This window comes from Erinaceus europaeus, chromosome 10 (genome assembly GCF_950295315.1).
Source record: "Erinaceus europaeus chromosome 10, mEriEur2.1, whole genome shotgun sequence".
NCBI classification, from domain to species: Eukaryota; Metazoa; Chordata; class Mammalia; order Eulipotyphla; family Erinaceidae; genus Erinaceus; species Erinaceus europaeus.
Window position 1 is genome coordinate 59235884 of NC_080171.1, and position 22990 is coordinate 59258873.

At 37.6% G+C, this 22990-nt stretch overlaps 1 non-coding gene across 1 annotated transcript; it reads left to right on the forward strand.

Moving 5' to 3' along the window:
- Positions 1-6287: 6287 nt before the first annotated feature.
- Positions 6288-6394, forward strand: LOC132541033 (U6 spliceosomal RNA). Its single transcript, XR_009552227.1, has one exon. It is a non-coding gene; the product is annotated as a U6 spliceosomal RNA (small nuclear RNA).
- Positions 6395-22990: the final 16596 nt, after the last annotated feature.

Genomic DNA, 22990 nt, shown 5'->3' on the forward strand with positions numbered 1-22990 from the left:
TCTTTATCTTTCTGACTTAGCTGACTTAACATAATTCCTTCTAGATCTATCCAAGATGGGTCAGATAAGGTGGGCTCATTGTTCTTAATAGCTGCATAGTATTCCATTGTGTATATGTACCACAGCTTTCTCAGCCACTCATCTGCTGTTGGGCACCTGGGTTCCTTCCAGGTTTTAGCTATTATGAATTGTGCTGCTGTGAACATAGATGTACACACATCTTTTTGGTTGGGCATTATGGAATCCTTGGGGTATAACCCCAGAAGAGGAATTACTGGGTCATATGGAAGGTCCATGTCTAGCCTTCTGAGAGTTTTCCAGACTGCTCTCCACAGAGGCTGGACAAATTTACATTCCCACCAGCAATGCAAAAGGGTTCCTCTGTCCCCACATCCTCTCCAGCATTTGTTGCTGCTGTCCTTTTTGATGTATGCCATTCTCACAGGAGTGAGGTGGTATCACAATGTTGTATTTATTTGCATCTCTCTGACAATCAGTGACCTGCAACAGTTTTTCATATGTTTGTTAGCCTTTTGGGTCTCCACTGAAGTGAATGTTTTGTTCATATCCTCTGCCCATTTTTGGATGGGGTCATTTGCTTTTTTGGTGCTAAGTTTGCTGAGCTCTTTATATATTTTGGTGATTAGTCTCTTGTCTGACGTTCGGCAACTGAAGATCTTCTCCCATTCTGTGAGGGGTCTCTTTGTTTGTTTAATAGTTTCTTTGGGTGTGCAGAAGCTTTTCAATTTGATGTAGTCCCATTGGTTTGTTTCTGCTTTAGTCTTCCTTGCAATTGGGTTTGTTTCATCAAAGATGTCCTTGAGGTTTAGGTGGGAAAGTATTTCACCAATGTTTTCCTCTAAATATTTGATAGTTTCCAGTCTGACATCCAGGTCTTTGATCCATTTGGAGTTTATTTTTGTTTCTGGTGAGATAAGGTGGTTCAATTTCATTCTTCTGCATGTTTCAATCCAGTTTTCCCAGCACAATTTATTGAAGAGAGCCTCCTTCTTCCATTTAATCCTTTGGTCCCCCTTATCAAAGATTAGATGTCCATAGATGTGGGGGTTTAGATATGGGCTTTCAATTCTGTTCCACTTGTCTGTGTGCCTATTTTTGTTCCAGTACCAGGCTGTTTTGATGATGATGGCATTATAATATAGTTTGAGATCTGGGAGTGTGATGCCTCTGTTTCTGTTTCTTTTCCTCAAGATGGTTTTGGCAATTCTAGGTGTTTTCTGGTGCCAGATAAATGAATGTTTTTTTGTTCTATTTTCTTAAAGAAGCTTGGTGGAACTTTGATGGGTATCGCATTATAGGTGTATATGGCCCTGGGGAGAATATTCATTTTGATGATATTTATTCTTCCAATCCATGAGCATGAGATGTCTTTTCATTTCTTGGTATCAGTTTCTATTTCCTTGAAGAGTGACTCCTAGTTTTCAGTATACAAGTCTTTCACTTCTTTGGTCAGCTTTACTCCTATGTATTTTATTGATTTTTTGCAACAGTGAATGGGAGTAATTTCTGGATGTCTTCTTCAGTTTTAGTGTTTGCATAGAGAAATGCCACTGATTTTTGTTCATTGATTTTGTAGCCTGATACCTTGCTGTATTGCCTAATAACTTCCAGTAGATTTCTGCTGGATTCTTTAGGTTTTTCTTTTCTTTCTTTCTTTTTTTCTTTCTTTTTTTCTTTCTTTCTTTCTTTCTTTCTTTCTTTCTTTCTTTCTTTCTTTCTTTTTTATTTAAGAAAGGATTAATTAACAAAACCATAGGGTAGGAGGTGTACAACTCCACACAATTCCCACCACCCAATCTCCATATTCCACCCCCTCCCCTGATAGCTTTCCCATTCTCTATCCCTCTGGGAGCATGGACCCAGGGTCATTGTGGGTTGCAGAAGGTGGAAGTTCTGGCTTCTGTAATTGCTTCCACACTGAACATGGTCATTGACTGGTCGGTCCATACTCCCAGTCTGCCTCTCTCTTTCCCTATTAGCGTGGGTCTCTGGGGAAGCGGAGCTCCAGAACACATTGGTGGGGTCTTCAGTCCAGGGAAGCCTGGTTGGCATCCTGATGGCATCTGGAACCTCATGATTGAAAAGAGAGTTAACATACAAAGCCAAACAAATTGTTGAGCAATCATGGACCCAAAGGTTGGAATAGTGGAGAGGAAGTGTTAGGGGGTACTCACTGCAAACTCTAGTGTGCTTCTGCTTTCAGGTATATGATTTGCAGTAGTTTATGGATACGTGTGAACATAAGCTCTCTCTCACAGAAACTGTTGTATATATAGATTTTGGGACTTTGTTAGAAAGTGAACCACCTGGGATGGAATTCGAGAATACTATGAAAGGAAAAGTCTCACCTGAGTAATGATGCTGAAGGGTTGTTATTCCACACGTGAAGTCTCTGGACACAGTCTGAGCTGAAGCATGTTGAGGTGGCAATCATTGTGTTGATTAGGTTGCGAGCGGCAGATGCAATATTATTTTATGTGGATTGGGAGAGGCGTACGGGAAAGTGGGCCCTATCCAAACATTCCAGGATGGGGAAGTAGAGGCTCTAAAGTGGGGATGTGAGGTTCCTGCTGTCTTAGGGTTCAAAAAGACAATCGACAGTTAATGTTATCATCACATTATTTGGTAATTGGGTTAACTTTGAAAAGTCCGTTTGTTATGGTTTGCTGTACAGTACCCAGTATCTTCTATATAGCTGTACTATTGGTTGCTTCTGATCTACTTGGTCTAGGCTTTTGAGAGTGTCCGCATATCAAATACACAGACTATATATTAAAAAGACTCAGTCTGTGTTTTAAAAACTTTGAGACATACAATTAATTTTCCCCCTCATATTAATTAAATAGTGATTTATATGACTATATTTTATTAGGAGTGTACATAAACACCATTCCCACCACCAAAAGACTGTATCCCATCCCTCCCACCCATTCCCACCACCCAATTGCCCAGGAATCTCCATGTCTACCCCTCACCACAGTTTTTTTTACTTTGGTGCCCTACTTACAATTTGGTCATGTCCTGCTTTTAGTTTCCCTTTCTGTTCTTCTTTCTCAACTTCTGTTGATGAGTTGGGTCATCCCATACTCATCTAAATCTTTCTGATTTAGCTCATTTAACATAATTCCTTCTAGCTCTGTCCAAGATGGGTCAGAGAAGGTGGGTTCATTGTGCTTGATAGCTGCATAGTATTCCATTGTGTATATATACCACAGCTTTCTCAGCCACTCATCTGTTGTTGGGCACCTGGGTTGCTTCCAGGTTTTAGCTATTATGAATTGTGCTGCTATGAACATAGGAGTACACACCTCTTTTTGGTTGGGTGTTATGGAGTCCTTGGGGTCTAACCCCAGGAGAGGAATTACTGGATCATATGGAAGGTCCATGTCTAGCCTTCTGAGAGTTTTCCAGACTGCTCTCCACAGAGGCTGGACAAATTTATATTCCCACCAGCAATGCAAAAGGGTTCCTCTGTCCCCACATCCTCTCCAGCATTTGTTGCTACTGTCCTTTTTGATGTATGCCATTCTCACAGGAGTGAGGTGGTATCTTAGTGTTGTCTTAATTTGCATTTCTCTGACAATCAGTGATCTAGAGCAGTTTTTCATATGTTTGTTAGCCTTTTGGATCTCCTCTGAGGTGAATGTTTTGTTCATATCCTCTGCCCATTTTTGGATGGGGTCATTTGCTTTTTTGGTGCTAAGTTTGCTGAGCTCTTTATATATTTTGGTGACTAATTTCTTGTCTGAACATTGACTCATCATTTCTTGCTTTTTTATGGTTATGAGAATCTTTTCAATTCCTTGCTAAGAAATATCTTATGTGGTACCATATTTTTGTGGGAATGTATGAAATATATATGCAAATATGAGCTTTTCTTCCCTAGAGAAAAACTTGAAAACTTATCAAAAAGATTCTAGTTATTCAGAAATAGGATTATCAGATAGATTTTTTATAGCACTTTTTTTTTTCTTATTTGCAGGATTACTTGTGGCTTATTTCTATTTGCTTTGCATATACTCAAGAAGTTAAATTTCTAGCTTTCCTGTTGCATTCCCAGTGTCTAAAATAATTATTAGCAGTTTGCTGAGTGAATATCTGAATGTATTAGTAAATATGCACATGCTTTCACTATAAGGGAGAGAAATTAAATCTATGAAGGTTAAGTCATTTACCAAAGGTTTCATAACAAATTCAGAGCAAGTCTTGAAATAGTATATTGAATATTGACCTTGTATTCTCAAACAAGTAAAGTATGCCTATGTGTCTTCCATTCTATTTTTTCTATTATGCTGCATAAAATGGCATTTGTAATTTCAGAATGGTCATATTATATTGCTAACTTAAGCATTTTCTGACAATGAACTTTTATTTTAACATGGATTATAACCCTTCACATTACAGTTTTTTAATTATCTGAGGTTTTTTTTCTCATGGTGCAGTACACTGGATAAATTTATTTTATATTTAAATTCATTCACTCCATCAAATTCTATAAATATTACTTTATAAAGACCTATATCACTGATGTAAAACATTAAGATAAAATTTGTACTATCATTTATGAATTGTTTTTGTTCTGAAAGTGGCAATGAATACTGTTTGTCCACTAGTAATTTGTTTGGACAGTTGTGTTTTTATTTAAAGTGACTTGATTTTATATATTTCCTCATATAATTAGGAACTTTACATAATTCTTAGTTGTAAAATGTAATTAAGAAAAGAACTCTTGTAGATGGATAAAACACATCTTTGACAAACTTTTGTTCTTTGTTTCTCTAGAACAAATATATTTATCACATATTTGTCAACAGAAAAGAATTTTGGTTGGGAAGTTCTGTCAACAGAAAAGGGGAAAAATCATGCTACTTATTTTGGTCTGCAAGCTTCATTACAGATTTATTACTTTCTGAGCTTTCATGGTTCTAAAGTCAAATGTGATAATCTGATTTCATGTAGGATAAAAGCTAATATTATGAGGTAACCAAAAAAACCTGCCATGTTATCATTATATATTTTGCAGCAATTAGTGCAAAGAGACTACATTATATTAAATGATACCATTTCCTGGAATAGAATTTTAGAATGTATTTCTTTCATTTATTTATTGAGGATGACTGATTATTTGATTATATGGGTTAGTTTTACACTTTCATATTATACCTACTACTTGGTTATATTCAGTGCTAAGAGTGGAACGTGGGACTTTGTATATGATGTGATTTACCCACTGAACCACCTCTTTGACTACTGTATGATTTTTTTTTTTTTTTTTTTGCCTCCAGGGTTATTGCTGTTGCTCAGTGCCTGCACCATGAATCCACTGCTCCTGGAGGCCGTTTCCTCCCCTTTTGTTGCCCTTGTTGTAGCCTTGCTGTGGTCATTATTGTTGTTGATGTCGTTCATTGTTGGATAGGACAGAGAGAAATTGAGAGAGGAGGGGAAGACAGAGAGTGGGGGAGAAGATAGACACCTGCAGACCTGTTTTACCTCCTGTGAAGTGACGCCCCTGCAGGTAGGGAGCCGGGGATCGAACTGGGATCCCCATGCCGATCCTTGCGCCTTGCGCCACGTGGGCCCAAATCGCTGCCCTACCGCCTGACCCCCTGTATGATTTATTCTTAACCTGTGATAGAATTTAGTTTTTAATTAATAGTGGGGGTATGTATGCATATCACGTTGGAATATGTGGCACAGGGGATTGAACTTGGAACCTTTAATTTACAAGTCTACCTGTGTGTCACCTCTTGGGCCAGAGGGCAAATATATATATATATTTTCCTCCAGGGTTATTGTTGGGCTCGGTGCCTGCACCATGAATACACCGCTCCTGGAGGCCATTTTTTCCCCCTTTTTGTTGCCCTTGTTGTTGTAGCCTTGTTGTGGTTATTATTATTGCCATTGTTGATGTTGTTCACTGTTGGATAGGACAGAGAGAAATGGAGAGAGGAGGGGAAGACAGAGAGGGGGAGAGAAAGACACCTGAAGACCTGCTTCACCGCCTGTGAAGTGACTCCCCTGCGGGTGGGGAGCCTGGGGCTCGAACTGGGATCCTTACGCTGGTCCTTGTGCTTTGCGCTACATGCGCTTAACCCACTGGGCCACCGCTCGACCCCCAAGGGCAAATATTTTTGTATAAATATAATATACCCATAAGTAAGATACTGAGTTAAGATCATTTGAACTTGGAACAATATTAGTATGTCTATAATATTCAAACAAAGTAATTTTTCACAAAAAGTGAGAGTCATAAAAAACTTAAAAGGGTGCTTGCTTCAGCAGCACATATACTAAAATTGGAACAATACAAAGAAGATTAGCAAGGCCCCTGTGCAAGGATGATACACAAATTCATAAAGCGTTCTATATTAAAAAGAAAAAAAAACTTAAAAGGATATTTCACTTAAATTATAATCTTTTGAAAATAGAAATGGCAACAGATGTTGCTTTTTATTGTGGGGGAAGTTAATCATTATTTAAAAAGAAAAACTACAAGAATCTATTCATTCAAATGATTAAGTAATTTTGGGAGTAAAGTTGCCAATTGGGAATGAATTTCCACTTCTGAAGATGAAATATAGAAGAATATAATCACTCTGATTCTAGATGATAGGGGCAAATGAATAAGCCACACATAAAGAATGAAATCTTATTGTTTATTGGGACTAAACTTATACATGCTTGTTTCAAGATTCATAGTAGATCTTTTTTCTTCAATAAACACACAAGTACAGGTGTTAAGAGCTCCTAAGTGCTCAAGTTAACTTTCTATTCTATGAAATGTGCGCTCTCTCTCTCTCTCTCTCTCTCTCTCTCTCTCTCTCTTTCCCCCTCCCCTGTCTCCCTCTCTCCCTCTCTCCTTCCCTCGCCCTCCCTCCCTCATTGCTTGAGCTCTGTTTACAAGTTGGTACAGATATCCAATTTAGAGGAGAGACAGGAGGACATCTTAATGTTAATTGTTGAAAATTTTATTGTATAATATATACTGGCCTCCTAAGATCTCCAAGTCACTTTGCCAGGAGTTTAGTAACATAAGAAATACAAAGATTCCATTTCCAAGAATATAATAGCACCTAACATATTTTTATTTGTTGATGAAATGAATACGGAATATATGAATAGTGAATGTATAAATAAATGAAGGAAGGGAGGAAAGAAAGAAGGGAGGAAAGAAGGAAGGAAAGAAGAAAGAAAGGAGGAAAGGAAGGAAAGAAGCAGGAGAATCACTGCACAGAAGTAGAAAAAATTTAATTGAGTCTTTCAAACTGAAGTACAGGAGATATTGTAATAGTAGGTTACCCCTATTATTTTGGAAGCCAAAGACAAGAGAAAGTTAAAATGCAAGTGAGAGAGGCAGATAATGTTATGGATTAGTAATTTAAATGTAAGATACATTTTGAAGGGTTATTAATAGGAATTTTGGAAGAATTTACAGTTGAGTAAGAGGAATAAAATTTCAAGTAATATTGAATTTCATTTGTTTTTGTTGTCTTTACAAGTTGCAATGAGAAAAGTGAATATGCTTTAATTTGGAGACCCTTAATTTGGAAACTGGGCTAATTTAAGTAAAGTCACCCTTCCTCAGCAGAGAGAAGATTTCCTTATCAATCTTATCTTCTTTATTAATATAATTTAGCATTATAAGACTTTGACACTAGAACATGAAATAGCATAGTCCTTGGCTATTTGGTAAGTGTTCAATGTTTATTTTTTGACTGACTCTACATCAACATAAAGTTCCCTAAAGCTATGAACCAAGAAAACTTTCTTTTCTGATTTTTATCTTCATCACCTTTCTGGGTGATGAAAGAAGACTTAGTTTGATTAGTTTTGGATTATTTCCACTCTGTGCCTGAGCTCATTGTTATGATCATCGAGTTTCTTCTTTAAATATAACCTGCATACTAGTGATATGCAAATTAACAGTGTACCCTGGAATTTTCCTGAACTCCATGAACCTCAAACTCCTATATGCACCACTTTTTTTTTGGGGGGGGAGGTGGACAATCAGGATCCTCTTGAATGCAGTTTTACTGTTCCTGAGATGCCTTTTCATTTGTATGTATGTTTGTTTGTACATGCATATGTGATATATCTGCAAGATCAGATAGATATATCAGATACTGAAATTCCTATAGTGCTATATCCTTTTCAGGTGGTGCTGAGTCTCAAACTTGGGCCACATGCAGGCAAGGCATGACCCTCCCAGTGAACTATCTTTCCAGCCCTTACTATTTTTTCTTTCTCCCTCCCTCCCTTCCTTCCTTCCTTCCTTCCTTCCTTCCTTCCTTCCTTCCTTCCTTCCTTCCTGTCATTCTTTCTTTCCTTTCTCCATTTAATACTTTGGGCCCCCTTACCAAAAATTAGATGTTCATAGGCGTGGGGGGACAACCTCCTTTCATACCCTCTACTTCACGTCTCTCAATCACTCTATCTACTTCACGAGCTATGAAAAGAAAAGTAACATACATTTCTTAATCTCTTTTGGCAGTGCCAGCATAATCATCATCCCTTGATAATCTTTAGAAAAAACACTGTATACAATTGGCTAAGAGATATACTGGCAAAAAAGTATTTATCAACTAAAGGGCAGTTATTAACCATTATTAGAATCACCAAACAAATAAATGCCATCAAAATCAAGGTTAGCTTAGACACAACTAAAATTCTAAGTGTATTTCCTCCTTGACTTGAGACCAGACCCCATGAAACTAATACAAGTCTGAATTCAACAAATGATGCTCAATGATTTAACAACTGGAAGAAAGTCTAAGCTCTGAAGATAAAGAGAGGGCCATAAAAACTGGAAAAGGGCAAGAGACTGGCTCACTTAGCTTTAAACTTTCTTACCTCAAAAGTTCTACTGTTAGTCCAAAGGCAGTTTAACTTCCTTCTTACTCTTTAGAAAGCAATTTAACTTCCTTGAATGTCTTACTCATCTTTCTGAGGTCATTTATTCCTGTCAGAGGAATATAGACTCTTAAGAAATTTTCTGATTAATCACTTTTCTCATTACATTTCCACTAATAATAGTGAATCTTACAATATTTTATTGTCTTCACTTACAAGTGTCTTGATCTGGCTCTGAGGAATTTTTTTATATATCATTATGAGACAGTACAGTGTGAGAAGTGATTAATATGTCAGCTATCATCCAGTCATAAGGATATCAAGCAAAAATGAAGCAACACTAGCTAGGTTTTAGAATTTATGGCATAGCTATCTTTTTAAAGGTGAGGAAGAGAGGGAGAGAGAGTGAGAAACTGGAAAGTAGGAAATAGAAATGAGACCTGGGAGTATGCAACTGAGCCGATAAATAAAAGCAGGGTTAGGGGCTGGATGGTGGTGCACCTGGTGGAGCACACAGTTACAATGTGCAGGGACCCAGATTCAAGCCCTGGGTCCCCACCTATAGGGGTAAAGCTTCACAAGTGGTCAAGCATGTCTGCAGGTGTCTCTCTCCGTCTCTATCTCCCCTCTCAATTTCTGATTGTCTCTATCCAATAATAAATAAAGATAATAAAAAATTAAAGAAACATAGAAAAACAGGAGCTACTGAAGATGCTTTATTTGTCCTTTATTGTATAGTTGCAGTCATCTCACCATTATTTAAAAATCTATTAATACAACCTATGCATATGCAGAGACAATCTGCTAGATAATTGCTTACATCTTACAATCTATTTATTGAATGAACTTTCTTAAGCATGATTGTATCATTCAATGAATGGAAGATGCATTGGCTAAACTTGTTAGCATTTGATTGTCTACAAAAGTTACTTTAAAAATTATTCTGATACATTGAATTTTCACTCACTTAGGTAGACTTTTCCAATTAGTCCCAATGTGGAAGTTTTTTTTTCTCTTCACTAGTCCTTTGGTTTTCCAAGATCTGTTAGGGAGATACTTTGAAGTTTAGTGGAAAACTGTGCACTTCAGAATGAAATATGAATAAAATACGAAGATGTTTGTATCACAGTCTGGTGCATGTCTAGCTTTTATTTGTTTGCTCTTGGCTGTCTAGTTTATTATTCTCTAAATAGATTTGTACTCCATCAGTGAATATCTGCTGTAGCCACACATTAGAAACACCATTTGAAAGTAGTAATTTCTTAATTTCAAACTTATTCTTCTATTTTAATTGGTGTAGGACGTGGTTGAGAATTGGAAAAACAATTTAAAAAGCCCTCTAGATGATTTTGATGTGTAGCTATGCCAAGGACCAACCACTGTTCTAGAGAAAAAGTAAAACCATGATCTCTTAGAACAATTGAACTAATAGTTTTTGACAGTTTTTTTTTCATTATCACTGGGAAATCATCACTCCAGTCTGACTTTTTCAGATAGAAACATAGACAGATAGGTATGTTGATAGACAGACTATAGTCTATAGACCAAAACTTCCTTCAATATGATGGGGGTTAGATGGGCAACTGGATCGTACCAATGGCAAAACAGGCATATTATCCAGGTGAGCTATTCTGCTGACCATTTAACAACTTAGAATGTTATTTTATTGGTCATGTGGTGGTGCATATAGTTGAGTACACATATTACCATGTGCAAGGACCTAGGTTCAAGCCCCTACTCCCCACCTGCAAGGGGGCAGCTTCATGAATGGTGAAGCTGATATACAGCTGTCTTTTTCCCTCCATCTCTATTTCTCCTTCCCCTTTCAAATTCCCTTTGTCCTATCAAATAGGAAGGGAAGGAGGAAAAAAAATGGCTATGAGGAGTGGTGGATTCATAGTGTTGGCACCCAGCCCCAGCAATAACCCTAGTTGGAAAAATCATTTTATTAGTTAAATATGATTTACAAGACAGTTATTGTCATATGAGTACAATTTATCTTCCCATGATAGGTGTGTGTGAGCACACCATTCTCACCACCAACTTAAGCCCTCCTCCATTATCATATACTGAGTCTCCAGTGCCCTCTCAGCCTACTCCCCCACACACTGGCACTTTCCAGAATCCTTGACTTTGCTTCCATGGCCAATACCTAGTCCAGATTTCACCTTTCTTTCCTTTTTTTCATTGCTTAGCTAAGTTAATGTGATTTCTTCAAGTTCCATCCAAGAAACAGCAGAGGAGATTTCATCATTTCTTACAGCTGTGTAATATTCCATTGTGCATGTATATGCCATAGCTTTCTCAAGCAATCATCTGCCATTGGTCATCTGGGTTGCTTCCAGTTTTGGACTATTACAACAGTGCTGCTGTGAACATAAGGTGTACACAGATCCTTTCACATAGATGTTTTTCTTCTCTTTGGATAGATTCCTAGGAGAAAAAAATACATGGCTATAGGTAGTACATTTCTGATGTTCCGAGGATTTTCCAGACTGTCCTTCACTAATTGTATGGCCAAAGTTGATTATTCTATTTTATACAATTCACTCTAGATATTTAACAAGATTTTATCCATCATGAGCTCATAACAAGGGAATGTGCTGTCATCATTTTACTGTAGAGAATGCTGAGACTTTAAATTAATTCATTTCACAATTTCATTATGTACTTAAGTACTTTTCAGAAGATCTGTGTTGGGTTATATGCTGCTAAACACTGATCTGGAAAAATTTTAGTTGCATAGAATAATAATGCTATATTTAATTCTAAATAGGAGAATGGTATACAGACACTTTTTATTAAATCCACACTTTACAGAAACAAATTTGACTCTTGATGGGTATAAGCTTAGTTCGTATATTTTCCCACCCCCCTTCTTCTCCTACTCTACTTCTTCTTTCTTTCCTTTTTTTTTTTTTTTCCAGAGCACTGTTCTGCTCTGACTTATGGTAGCATTGGGGATTGAACACAGGAACTTTGGTGCCTCAGGCAGTACAGTTTTTTTATATAGCCATTATACTATTTCCCCAGTCCCTCCTAATATTTGAAGCCAGTGTTATCTATAAAGAATTTCAGGCATTGTTTGATCTTTTTTAACTTTGTTTATTTTAACTTATTCATCACATTCAGAATATTTACTGTACATTCCTAACTTTGGGATCATTATTAAGCTTACAAGTGACATTAACCTTCCCAGAGAGAATTGTCCAACACAGGAAGCCTGATAGTTTAATTCTCTAATATAGAAACCACAGGTTTGAAAGGTGAAGAAATTGACCTTGAAATCTTCCTCTAACCAACTGCTGGACTATGGGAAGTCAAAGTCATTCTAACTGAAGGGCAGGCTGGGCCACTTGCTCTTTGCCTTTTGCTATGCTTTTTTGTGACAGCCTAACCTTCCATAAGAAAACTATTAAAAAATTCCATAAGCACAGCTGCAAGAAAGATATCTTTATGTTAGCACATCAGCACAGTAGCTTTCAGGCTTGTTTGAATACCATGGTGAGTGCTTTTTTAGGACAGCTCACATCTTGAGAGCAAACAGGTGTCAGAGTTGGAATTTGAACTCAAAGTTACTGACTCCCAGATTTATGCTTAAACCAGCAGGGCCTGCTGCTTTCCAGATGCTTGTCATTGTGGAAATGCTGAACAGCAAAGAAAAGGAGAACTGTCTTTGGAAAAACATGGTTGGTTTACAAGCTGTAAACATGTGAGTCAGAAGCATGTTGTAGGTGCAGGTGATCAATGCATAAAAGCAAAATGATGGGTGGCCATATTAATAAGTACAAGGATATGTCAATAGGATTCAATACATTCCTTATTCCAGTAGATTTTCTCTGGACTGGCCAGTGACAGGTTGAATGAGAATTTTTAGAAAGTCACAATGGAGAATTTTTAGAGTGGGACTATTATGTTGAGAGAAATGGAAACCATTTCTCACAGAAGAATTCTTGTAAATAATCCTATAGACATACCATTGTTCAATTGATTCTTCCTAGAATGGATGTTAGCACACATAAAGAATAGAAATTTAGGGGGTCAGGTGGAAGTGCACCTAGTTTAGTGCACACATTGAAGTGCTCTAGCCCCTGGTCCCAGGCTTCAGTGGGGAAGCTTCATGAGCAGAGACATAGTTCTGAAGCTCTCTCTCTTTCTTCCTCTCTATCTCCTTTTTCTCTCTTAATTTCTCTATCTCTTTCATAAATAAATGAATACATGAATTTAAAAGAATAGAAATTTTGTATTTTTCTAGGTTGGATTCTTGCTGACCCACTGGAAATTTAGCCAGGAGTATTGCTAGTTAAAAATGAGTTTGAGGGAGGGCAGAGCCAAGATGGCAGTTTGAAGACAACACCTGGCTGACTCTCCACAACAAAGCCTATTTAAACCTGGGGATTCCAAATGAAAGCAGGATTTCCAGGCTAGTGGGAGGAAAACTATAGAGGAAGGAATAAAGAGGAACCATGGTGGAATATTATAATTCAACTATAAATTGGCAAAATAGTGCTGAAAGGACAAACAGTGGGTGCCACCAAGTTGCAGATGCCACCATGATGCCAACCTGATTTCCCTGGGCAAACAACCTCACCAGTCTGTCTTGGAACTCCACCTCCCCAGAATCCTACCCCACTAGAGAAAGATAGAAACAAGCTGGAGGTATGGATTAATGCCCATGTCCAGTGGAGAAGTAATTACAGAAACCAGACCTTCCACCTTCTGCTCCCTATAAGGATCTTTGATCCATACTCCCATAGAGATAAAGAATAGGGAACTTTCAATGGAGGGGATGGGATATGGAACTCTCGTGGTGGGAAATGTACCCCACTTATCCCACAATCTTGTTAATCATTGTTAAATCACTAGTGAAAAATTAGTTCTAATTTTTATAAAAACTTAGTTAATAATTAAATACTTTAGCAGACTAATAAAAATCTCTACCTCCATGCTATCTATAGCTAACTATAAAAACTGTTTATTTATTTATTTATTTATTTTAGTGCCACCAGGGTTATTGGTGGGGCTCAGTACCTGCATGACAAATATACTCCTCCAAGCTGTCATTTTAATTTTTAAAATTTTTTGATAAGAGAGAAATTGAGAGAGAAGGAGATAGAAGAGAGACAATTGCAGAACTGCTTTACCATTCATGAAGTTTCTCCTTTGCAAGTGGGGAGCAGGGCCTTGAACCTAAGTTCTTGTGCATGGCAATGTATGTGCTTTACTGGGTTCATCACTGTCCAGCCTGCAAACTTCAACTATTTCAAGTCTCCAACATAGTTGATTAAGTGGGATATTTTACTTACTATTTATTAACTTATTTATTATGTAGATTTTAAGGGACATATATCTGCATAATTTCACTGCTTCAGGGCACTTTTACATTGTGGGAGGAGAGAGCCCATAGCACCAGACCTTTCTCATGCACCACAGCATCTCTCACATGGTGTTGGGGCTTAAACCTGTACTATGTACACAGCAAGGCACACACTCTACTCTGATCTAAGACATACCATTTTAAAAAAAATAGGATCACATTTCTAGTATTGGGGGGACTACTTGTAGGATGCTTATGGATCATACAAATTTGTTCTCAGGATAATATTTCACTCCCCTTATGCATCTTCTCTTCAACAACTTCCCTTTTGCAGTTGCTCCTTAAGAGATTTACCTCTGTCTAATATGTTTTTCGCATGCATACACAGATTCTTATAATTAATTTCATGTGTTGGTGGCTGCAACTAGATAATAATTTAAGTGAAATTCTAATAAAATAATACTTTAAAAAATCTATGCTTAGATATGTAGAGTTTGTTGATATATACTTACATTCTGTCTCCTGTGCTCTTTACATTAGACCTTTCATGTCTTCATTTTATTCAAATATTCACTCCAAAGAATTTCTTGTGGTAAGTGTAAGCCTTACCAATAGGAGGCCTACCAAGGTTAGATTTTACCCAGAGATATTATTAAAATAGAAACTTCAGTTTAGTAGCTTTGACAGAAATTCTGCTTTTCTTTGCTGTATCTAATATGCTACTGGTCCACTGGTCACACTCTGAGAAATAAGGCACTGATATAATTACTGAAGTATTTGCATTTGCACCACGCGATTTTGAAAATCTGTACTACACCATATAGTTAAGTAGTTGTTGTCTGTTTATCAGATCCATTCTTGCAAATCCCATTGAACTCACAACCAGAAGATTAAGCAGATTACCATTTGCTGATCGCAAATTTCAACCATGAGCAAACAACTTCCTTTCTTGTATTTCCACCCTCTTTTCTTTCTCTTTCATAACCATAAGTGGAGTGGGGGTGGGGCGCTCCTGTTAAGTGCACATGTTATAATGCACAAGGACCTAGGTTCAATGCCCTCAGTCCCCACACCTCACAGGAGGAAAGTTTTGCAAGTGGTGAAACAGTGTTGCAAGTGTCTTTCTGTCTCTCTCCTTCCCTGTCACCCTTTCTCTCTTGATTTCTGACTGTCTTTATCTAATAAATAAATAAAGTTAATAAAAAATTAAAAAACACAAATGGGAAATTTTCTACGTACAAGATATTGGTTTTCTTTTATTTTCCTTTAAAAGAAAAAATACATTTATTGAGTGTTCTTTACTTTCAAGTTGATAGAAGAACCAGGTTCCAATTTTAATTGGGGAGATTAGTTTTCTTTCCCCTTTTCTCTCCAGCCCCTGGGGCAATCTTTATATTGTACTATTTTTACTTCCTTTGTAATTGACTTTTAAAGGTAGAGTTGGCACTTCCTTCCTTCCTCAGTGTTTATTGAATGTGCCTAGAAGTATAGCTTAACATTTGCATCTACATCTATTATTAGTGTTTTATGTATTATGTGTAATTAGATCTCAATGAAGAATGCACACTTAATACATGTTCATGAGATTTAATTGCTCTAGTTTTCTGAAGTAACTCTCTTTGGGCTGCTTCCAGCAGCCATGCTTTTTTTTTTTTTAATTTTTTTTAACCCGGGTCCTTGTGCATTTTAACATGTGTACTTAACAGGTGTTAGGGATTGAGTTCAGGTTGTGTTTCTAGCTAGGCAGTTGCCCTGCCTAGTGAGCTATATACCAGGTTTTATTTTAGCAGATAAAGACCATTGGAGACTACATAAGCCTTATTATTATTATTTTATTTTATTTATTGTCACCAGGGCTATTGCTTGGGCTCGGTGTCTGCATGATGAATCCATCACTTCCAGTGGTCATTTTTTCCTGCTTTTTCTTTTGATGGACACAGAAATTGAGACGTTAGGGGCAAAGGGAGATAACTGCAAGCCTTCCCCCTGCATCTGGGGCCTGAGGACTTGAATCCATTGTTTTCTCTCCGTTCCTTTTTTGTTTTTATCTCTCTTACTTTACTCTTTTGCGAGTATTTTGTTGCTGAGTTCAAGATTCTATATGTAAGTGGGCATTTCCCAGTAACTTAAGTATGATAGTAGAAGAGAGTTGATGACATTTAATAGCATGCAGCCCTTCTACCAGCTTTCAAACATACTTCTTCACGTTATATTTTCCTTAAAAGGACGACCTACATCCAATGTTACAGTAAGGGTATTTTTCTATTTGCTTTCTGTTGTTCTGTTTGTTACTTTGCTAAATCCATTTATTATCAACATTTATCATTTAGCACTGTCTTCTGGCAAAATGTGATTCTATCGGTATTGCTGACAGATTTGTCTTGGTCTTGGTCTTGGGTCTTTTATTTGTCCGGCTTCCTGAATTTTGCTTATCCAAGCATTTCATTTGTCACTCTACCTGCCATTCTTGCCAGGTTTGTCTTTATCCTTCGTCATTAATTTCCTATGCTTTGTCTTAATCTCATTAAAGTACTTGTTCTTGCTATTTTTATTTGTCACAGTATCTATTTTAGTAACAGATGTAGTTGTCAGGGTGTATCATTGACTCCCATTACTGGTGTCACTTGTGCATTTGGCACTAGAGTTTGCCTTGTGTTCTATACTGGGTCTTTCTATGTACTGTTTATCTACTTCATCATTTTAATTGTATTAGACCTTTCTTCCGGTGATACATAGTTGTGTTTTATTACTTCTTGCCAATTCTGAATATCGTTGACTTGCTTTTGTATCCAAAGCAAGTATTTTTCAGAACGTCAGATCAGTAGTGCAGCACAAATGTTTTTGAATTTATGATTATCCTGAACATATATGCATTTTGTCAGAAGACTGAAATAAATAATCTTTGTTTTTTTATCATGATTCTGATCATGTTAATCTATTTGTCTTTTATTTTCACTACCTGCTATTCACATGTGTTTTAATTTTATATTGTCAGATGAATATTTTCTTGCCATTTTAAGTATATTTCTATTTTTCTCTTTAATTTTATTTTTATTAATGATTTAAAAATTATAAAATAGCACAAGTAGAAGTTAGTGTGTTTCTATTGTAAACAGAAAATGAAGGGAGACACACTTTATTATTTTTTTCAACTCTTAGATGATGAATTAACAAAGCAGAGTAAAACAAGTTCATCCTAAAATGAATTAATAGCTTGAAAAGATAAGCTTACTAAGCAATGATTAAATACAACATGAGAGAAAACATGGAGACGTGCATATAATAAAAACAGATAGGATTTATCTTAAAGATGAGTAAAAATAATATTAACTTCTAACTTTAATATTAACTTTAATAATATTAAAAATAATATTAACTTGTTGAAGTAGACGTCCAACTTCTACAATGAATTGCCAAATTAAAATAACTCCATATGTGGGGAAACTTTAGCTTGCTAAAAGATAAAAGAAAGCCTGTTATTTAGGGAGTTGTAGGTATATTTTTATCAGAATTAACTGCAGTTTTGATAAAGTATAGATATAACTAATAATTTGTGAAAAAGTTAAATTTTTAAAAGTATTAAAATAGGTAAAAATTAGGTCTAACTCCATCAATCTTATAAGTTTATAAAATGTTTGCCTAGTCAACTGTGCTGAAATTCTCACTTTCGCTGTCCCAGACAGTAACTATTGCTATAATTTGGCATTTGAAATACTTTGCTAATTTGATTCTTCTGAGTTAAGAGAACTAAAATATTAATTATTTAATGGAAATAATAGTAATAATATAGTGACTGGTGAAATAGCTCAGCTAGAGGAGCTCAGAAGTAATTAGTTAATTAATTGCCTTCATGCTTATTGCTGGGGCTCAGTGCCTGCACTACGAATACACTGCTCCTGGAGGCTAATATTTTTCCATTTTGTTGTTCTTGTTGCCATTTCTGTTGTTGCTGGATAGAACAGAGAGAAATCAAGAGAGGAGGGGAAGACAGAGAGGGGGAGAGAAAGACAGACACCTGCAGACCTGCTTCATCACCTGTGAATGGACACCCCTGCAGGCAGGGGGCTGGTGGCTCAAATTTGATCCTTGTGCTGGTTCTTGCCCTTTATGCCATGTGCTCTTAACCGGCTGGGACACTGACTGATCCCCAGGAACATATTTTTGAGGCACCCAGTTTGATCCTCTGTGCTGCATGTTCAGAGTGGTTCTCTGATTTTTCTTTCTTCTTCTATAATATTAAAATCTCTACCTCATTTGAAATAAATGTAAATACTCTTATAAAATAATTACATTATTACATGGAATGGCCACTCAATCCATATGCTCAGTATTAGTGCTCACACTTTTCAGTATCTATTTTCTGTATATATTTTTTCTAAAATAATATTTAAAGAAGCAGGAAAGCTCACTATTTGTAGAAAAACAAGTTTCTTATAAGACAAGGAGATGATCATAGGACTCTTGGTTTTATTTATTTATTTTTTAATTTTTATTTATAAAAAGAAAACACTGACAAAAACTGTAGGATAAGACGGGTACAACTCCACACAATTTCCACCATCAGAACTCCGTATCCCATCCCCTCCTCTGATAGCTTTCCTATTCTTTATCCCTCTGGGAGCATGGACCAAGAGACATGGGGTGCAGAAGGTGGAAGGTCTGCTTCTGTAATTGCTTCCCAGCTGAACATGGGCGTTGGCAGGTGGATCCATAGTCCCAGCCTGTCTCTCTCTCTTTCTTTCCCTAGTGGGGCAGGGCTCTGGGAAATCGGGGCTCCAGAACACATTGGTGGGGTCATCTGCCCAGGGAAGTCTGGCTGGCATCACAGTAGCATCTGGAACCTGGTAGCTGAAAAGAAGAGTTAACATATAAAGCCAAACAAATTGTTGACTAATCATGAACTTAAAGGCTGAAATAGTGAAGATGAAGATTTGGGGGTCTCCATTTTGTAGATAGTTATTAGGCCTATTTTAGTTATATTCCAAAGGGCCCATGACTATACTAGTGTTTTTTTTTTTTTTTATTTAAATTTTTTTTTTTTTTTTTAACTGAGCCTGACATCTGATATGCAGGTGGACCTAAGTTATTGTCTGGGAGATGATGTCATGGCTGGAAAAAAAGACCAGAAAGGAAAAAGAGTAGCTCCCAAATATGAGAAAAGGTTATAAATATTGTTGATCGTAAACCTCATTGACTTGATGTGATATGGGGCCCATATTCACCTTAGGAGCCTATGTGGTCTCTGCATCCTTGTAGATCTGAGCTCACATTCTGTGGTCGTGAGTAGGAACGTTCCATGCTGCCCCAAATTTCATAACTCATTTTCCTCAGGTGGAAGATATAGTATATTGTCCAGCCTCCCTTTGGAGGACAGAATATAGGACTCTGGGTTTTCTTTGACTAAAAGTCAACTAGTGTTTGTGAACTTGATAGATCTATATAAGGATCTTCAACCAAAAAGGAGGCAAGTTCCATATTTCCTAGGAGTAATGAATAGGGATACATTCTAGAAGATATTATGCATATAATAACAATTTGTGCAGAATGGTATTTCTTTTATAATTAATTAATTTATTTATTACTTTGGCTAGAGACAGAGAGAAATTGAGAGGAAAGAAGCAGATTGAGATAGACAGATAAACAGATAGATAGACAGACAGATACACAGACAGAACGAACAAACACTCCATCACTGTTTCACTATTTATAAAACTTCCCCCCTGCAGGTAGGGATCAAGGGATTGAACTTTGGTTCTTGAGCCCTGTCATGTGTGCACTCAACCAGAATGTTTCTTTTATACATATTAATGGCATTGAAAAAAATATTCTTTCCCATACTGTATTCTATCTTTTGACATTTTATGTCACTGTGATCATCATCTCTGGCATTATGCTATTCCACTGCAAAATACTGTGCCCCAGTATGGTTCCGTAGCCCCCATGTCCACTTGGTCGATTCCAAATTATATTCCTCCATGAGGATAATTTCTGGAACCATCCGTTCCACCCCGGTTCCATGGCTGCCAGTTCTTAGCGACATCGCCCCGCCAGATATTCGTCGGGATGCGGCATCATCTAAGTTCATTTCCCACGTCTACGCTCGACCGGACCTGCCAATATACGCGGATATCTTCGCCCACCCTGTCCAACGCTTGACGTCTCGTCACCCAATCTGGTCCCCTATGCCTACACTGAGCTTCTCTGTTCCAGTCTCTTGGAAACAGAGTTGGCAGTCAGCTGAGGTAAAGAACAAACACCTCGTCACAGACCCCTGCAAGCGTCAACCCGGCTTTGACCTAGCACGTTATGATTGGGCCCTCCTCAATCGCTATCGAACAGGCCATGGCCGGTGCGCCTATGTTCCATCACTGGGGAGCCAGAGACGACCCGAACTGCCCCTGCGGCTACAGACAGACTATGACCCACATAGTCAATGACTGCCACCTCTCCAGATTCAAAGGAGGTCTCGAAACTGTACATCAGGCTCAACCTGACGCTGTTGACTGGCTACGGAAGAAGGGCAAACGCTAGAAGAAGAACTGTGATACTTAGTGTATAGTTATCTCAGAAGACGTTTCTTGTATCATGATTGTATATATTCTACTGTTTAGGTATAGACTCCTTAGTTGTAGAGCTTACCCGTATTTATTAAGTCAGTGACTTCTGAATAATTTGTTTTTGATGCAACATATTTAATGAATGGATATAAGATGATTAAGTATTATGGATACAGACTATACAGCATTTGCCTGTTTAAAGATGTTGCTACCTTAGAATAGGCAATGAAAACAAAATCCATGCTGAAATGTTCCATGAATCCTTCTAATTTTTGTGTGTGTACTTGTGCATATGTGTGAAAAATATTTCAAAATGTAACTAAAAATAATGCACATTCTGAAATGTTGAATATGTATTCTTCACTGTAGAATACCATGCTGTAAGACATCTCACACTCTCTATGCAACATTCTAGTGAAGTAGAAATTTACGGTAGATACTTCTTAGGTGAACGTCTAGCTATAAGTAGTCTCTTTTCTGGAAAATATATACATGATTCCTCAGTGACCACCTCTCTTTCCCCATCCTCCCTTCCTCCCTCCCTTTCTCCCTTCCTTCCTTTCGTTTCCTCCTCCCTCCCTCTTTCAATTCCTCCCTCCCTCCCTCCTTCCTTCCCTCCTTTCTTTCATCTCTCTCTCTTTCTTTGTTTATACCACCAGGGTTATTACTGGGGCTTGATTCCAGCACTAAGAATCCACCACTCACAGTAGTCATTCTCCCCCTTTTTTCTCTTTTTTTTCTTTTTCTTCTTTTTTTATTATGTAGGACAGGGAGAAATTGAGACTGAGTGGAAAGATAGAGTCAGAGAGACACTTGCAGATCTGCTTCATAGCACATGAAGTTTTTAAACTACAGGAAGGAAGTGGTGCTTGAATCTGGGTCCTCATTCTTGAAACATGCATTTAGTATGGCGTGTCAGTGCTTCATTCTCAGAAATCACATTCCTATTTTTAAAAACTAGAACCTAGCACTTCTAGGTTTTCACTATTGGTGGTGCTGGGGATTTAACTTGGTCCCTTTTCCATTCAAGTCCTTTGTGCTATTGCTGAAATCTCTCTATGATTATTTTTTCTATTTCTAACCCATAACCACTAGCCACAGTTTATTGGTCCATGGTTTGGATATAATCCAAGCAGTGATAATCAGAGTTTATATTCCAGGAAATGGAGATGTGGGAAGGAGAGTGACCTGGGAATTGTTGAATAATATTAAGGACAATCAATGTGTTTCCCTCTTTTACTAATTCAATAAATTTAAAATAAATAAAAATTGAATTACTTAATTTTTTAGGCACAAACCAGAGACTAGAGACTGAATGACAGTAAAATCATAATCATGAAAGATAGTTTATACCATATTTATCTTTAATCATGCGCTTAATAGAATATGTCTGAGACTCCAAACTCAAGACTAGATTCATAGCTAATAAATATTTGGGTGTTGGCAGTTAGGATGCCTGTCTGCAGAAGTTCTTCTTCTTTTGCTTTTTTTAAAATTTGTGATTTAATAATGATCGACAAGATTATGGGATAAGAGATAAAAGGAATAGAATTCCACACAATTCCCACCACCAAAGTTTCATATCCTATCCCCTCCATTGGAAGTATCCTTATTCTTTATACCTCTGGGAGTATGGACTAAAATTTAAAAAAAAATTTTTTTAATTTACTTATTCCCTTTTGTTGCCCTTGTTGTTCTATTGTTGTAGTCATTATTATTATTTATTTCATCATTGTTGTTGGATAGGACAGAGAGAAATGGGGAGAGGAGGGGAAGACAGAGAGGGGGAGAGAAAGACAGACACCTGCAGGCCTAGGGAGGTGGGGTTCCAGGACTCATTGGTAAGGTTGTCTGTCCAAGCAAGTCAGGTTGCCATCACTGTATTGTCTTCAGCTTGGTGGCTGAAAAACATTAAGATATAGAGGAGGTAAGATGGCGACGGCCTGAGAAGTCGCTTAACAGCGAGTGCTCTGATAGCATCGTCGGCAAAGGTAGGATTTTCTGCCTTTAGCAGGCCAGTCAATAAGGGGGAGGGCACCAAAGAAGTTATTACAGTTTAATTTGGGTTAACAATTAGAGCAAAGGTGACACGGACTAGCGGGGCTCCAGAATTCCCAGGCGGCGCCAGGCAAGGCGAGTACGCCGGGCATTGTCCTCCGCCCGCCCGGGAAGGCGGCTCCTCCGCCGGTTGCAGAGCGCGGCGGGCAGAGGACCCGGAGAGAGCACTTTAGCTCGGGGGCTGCCT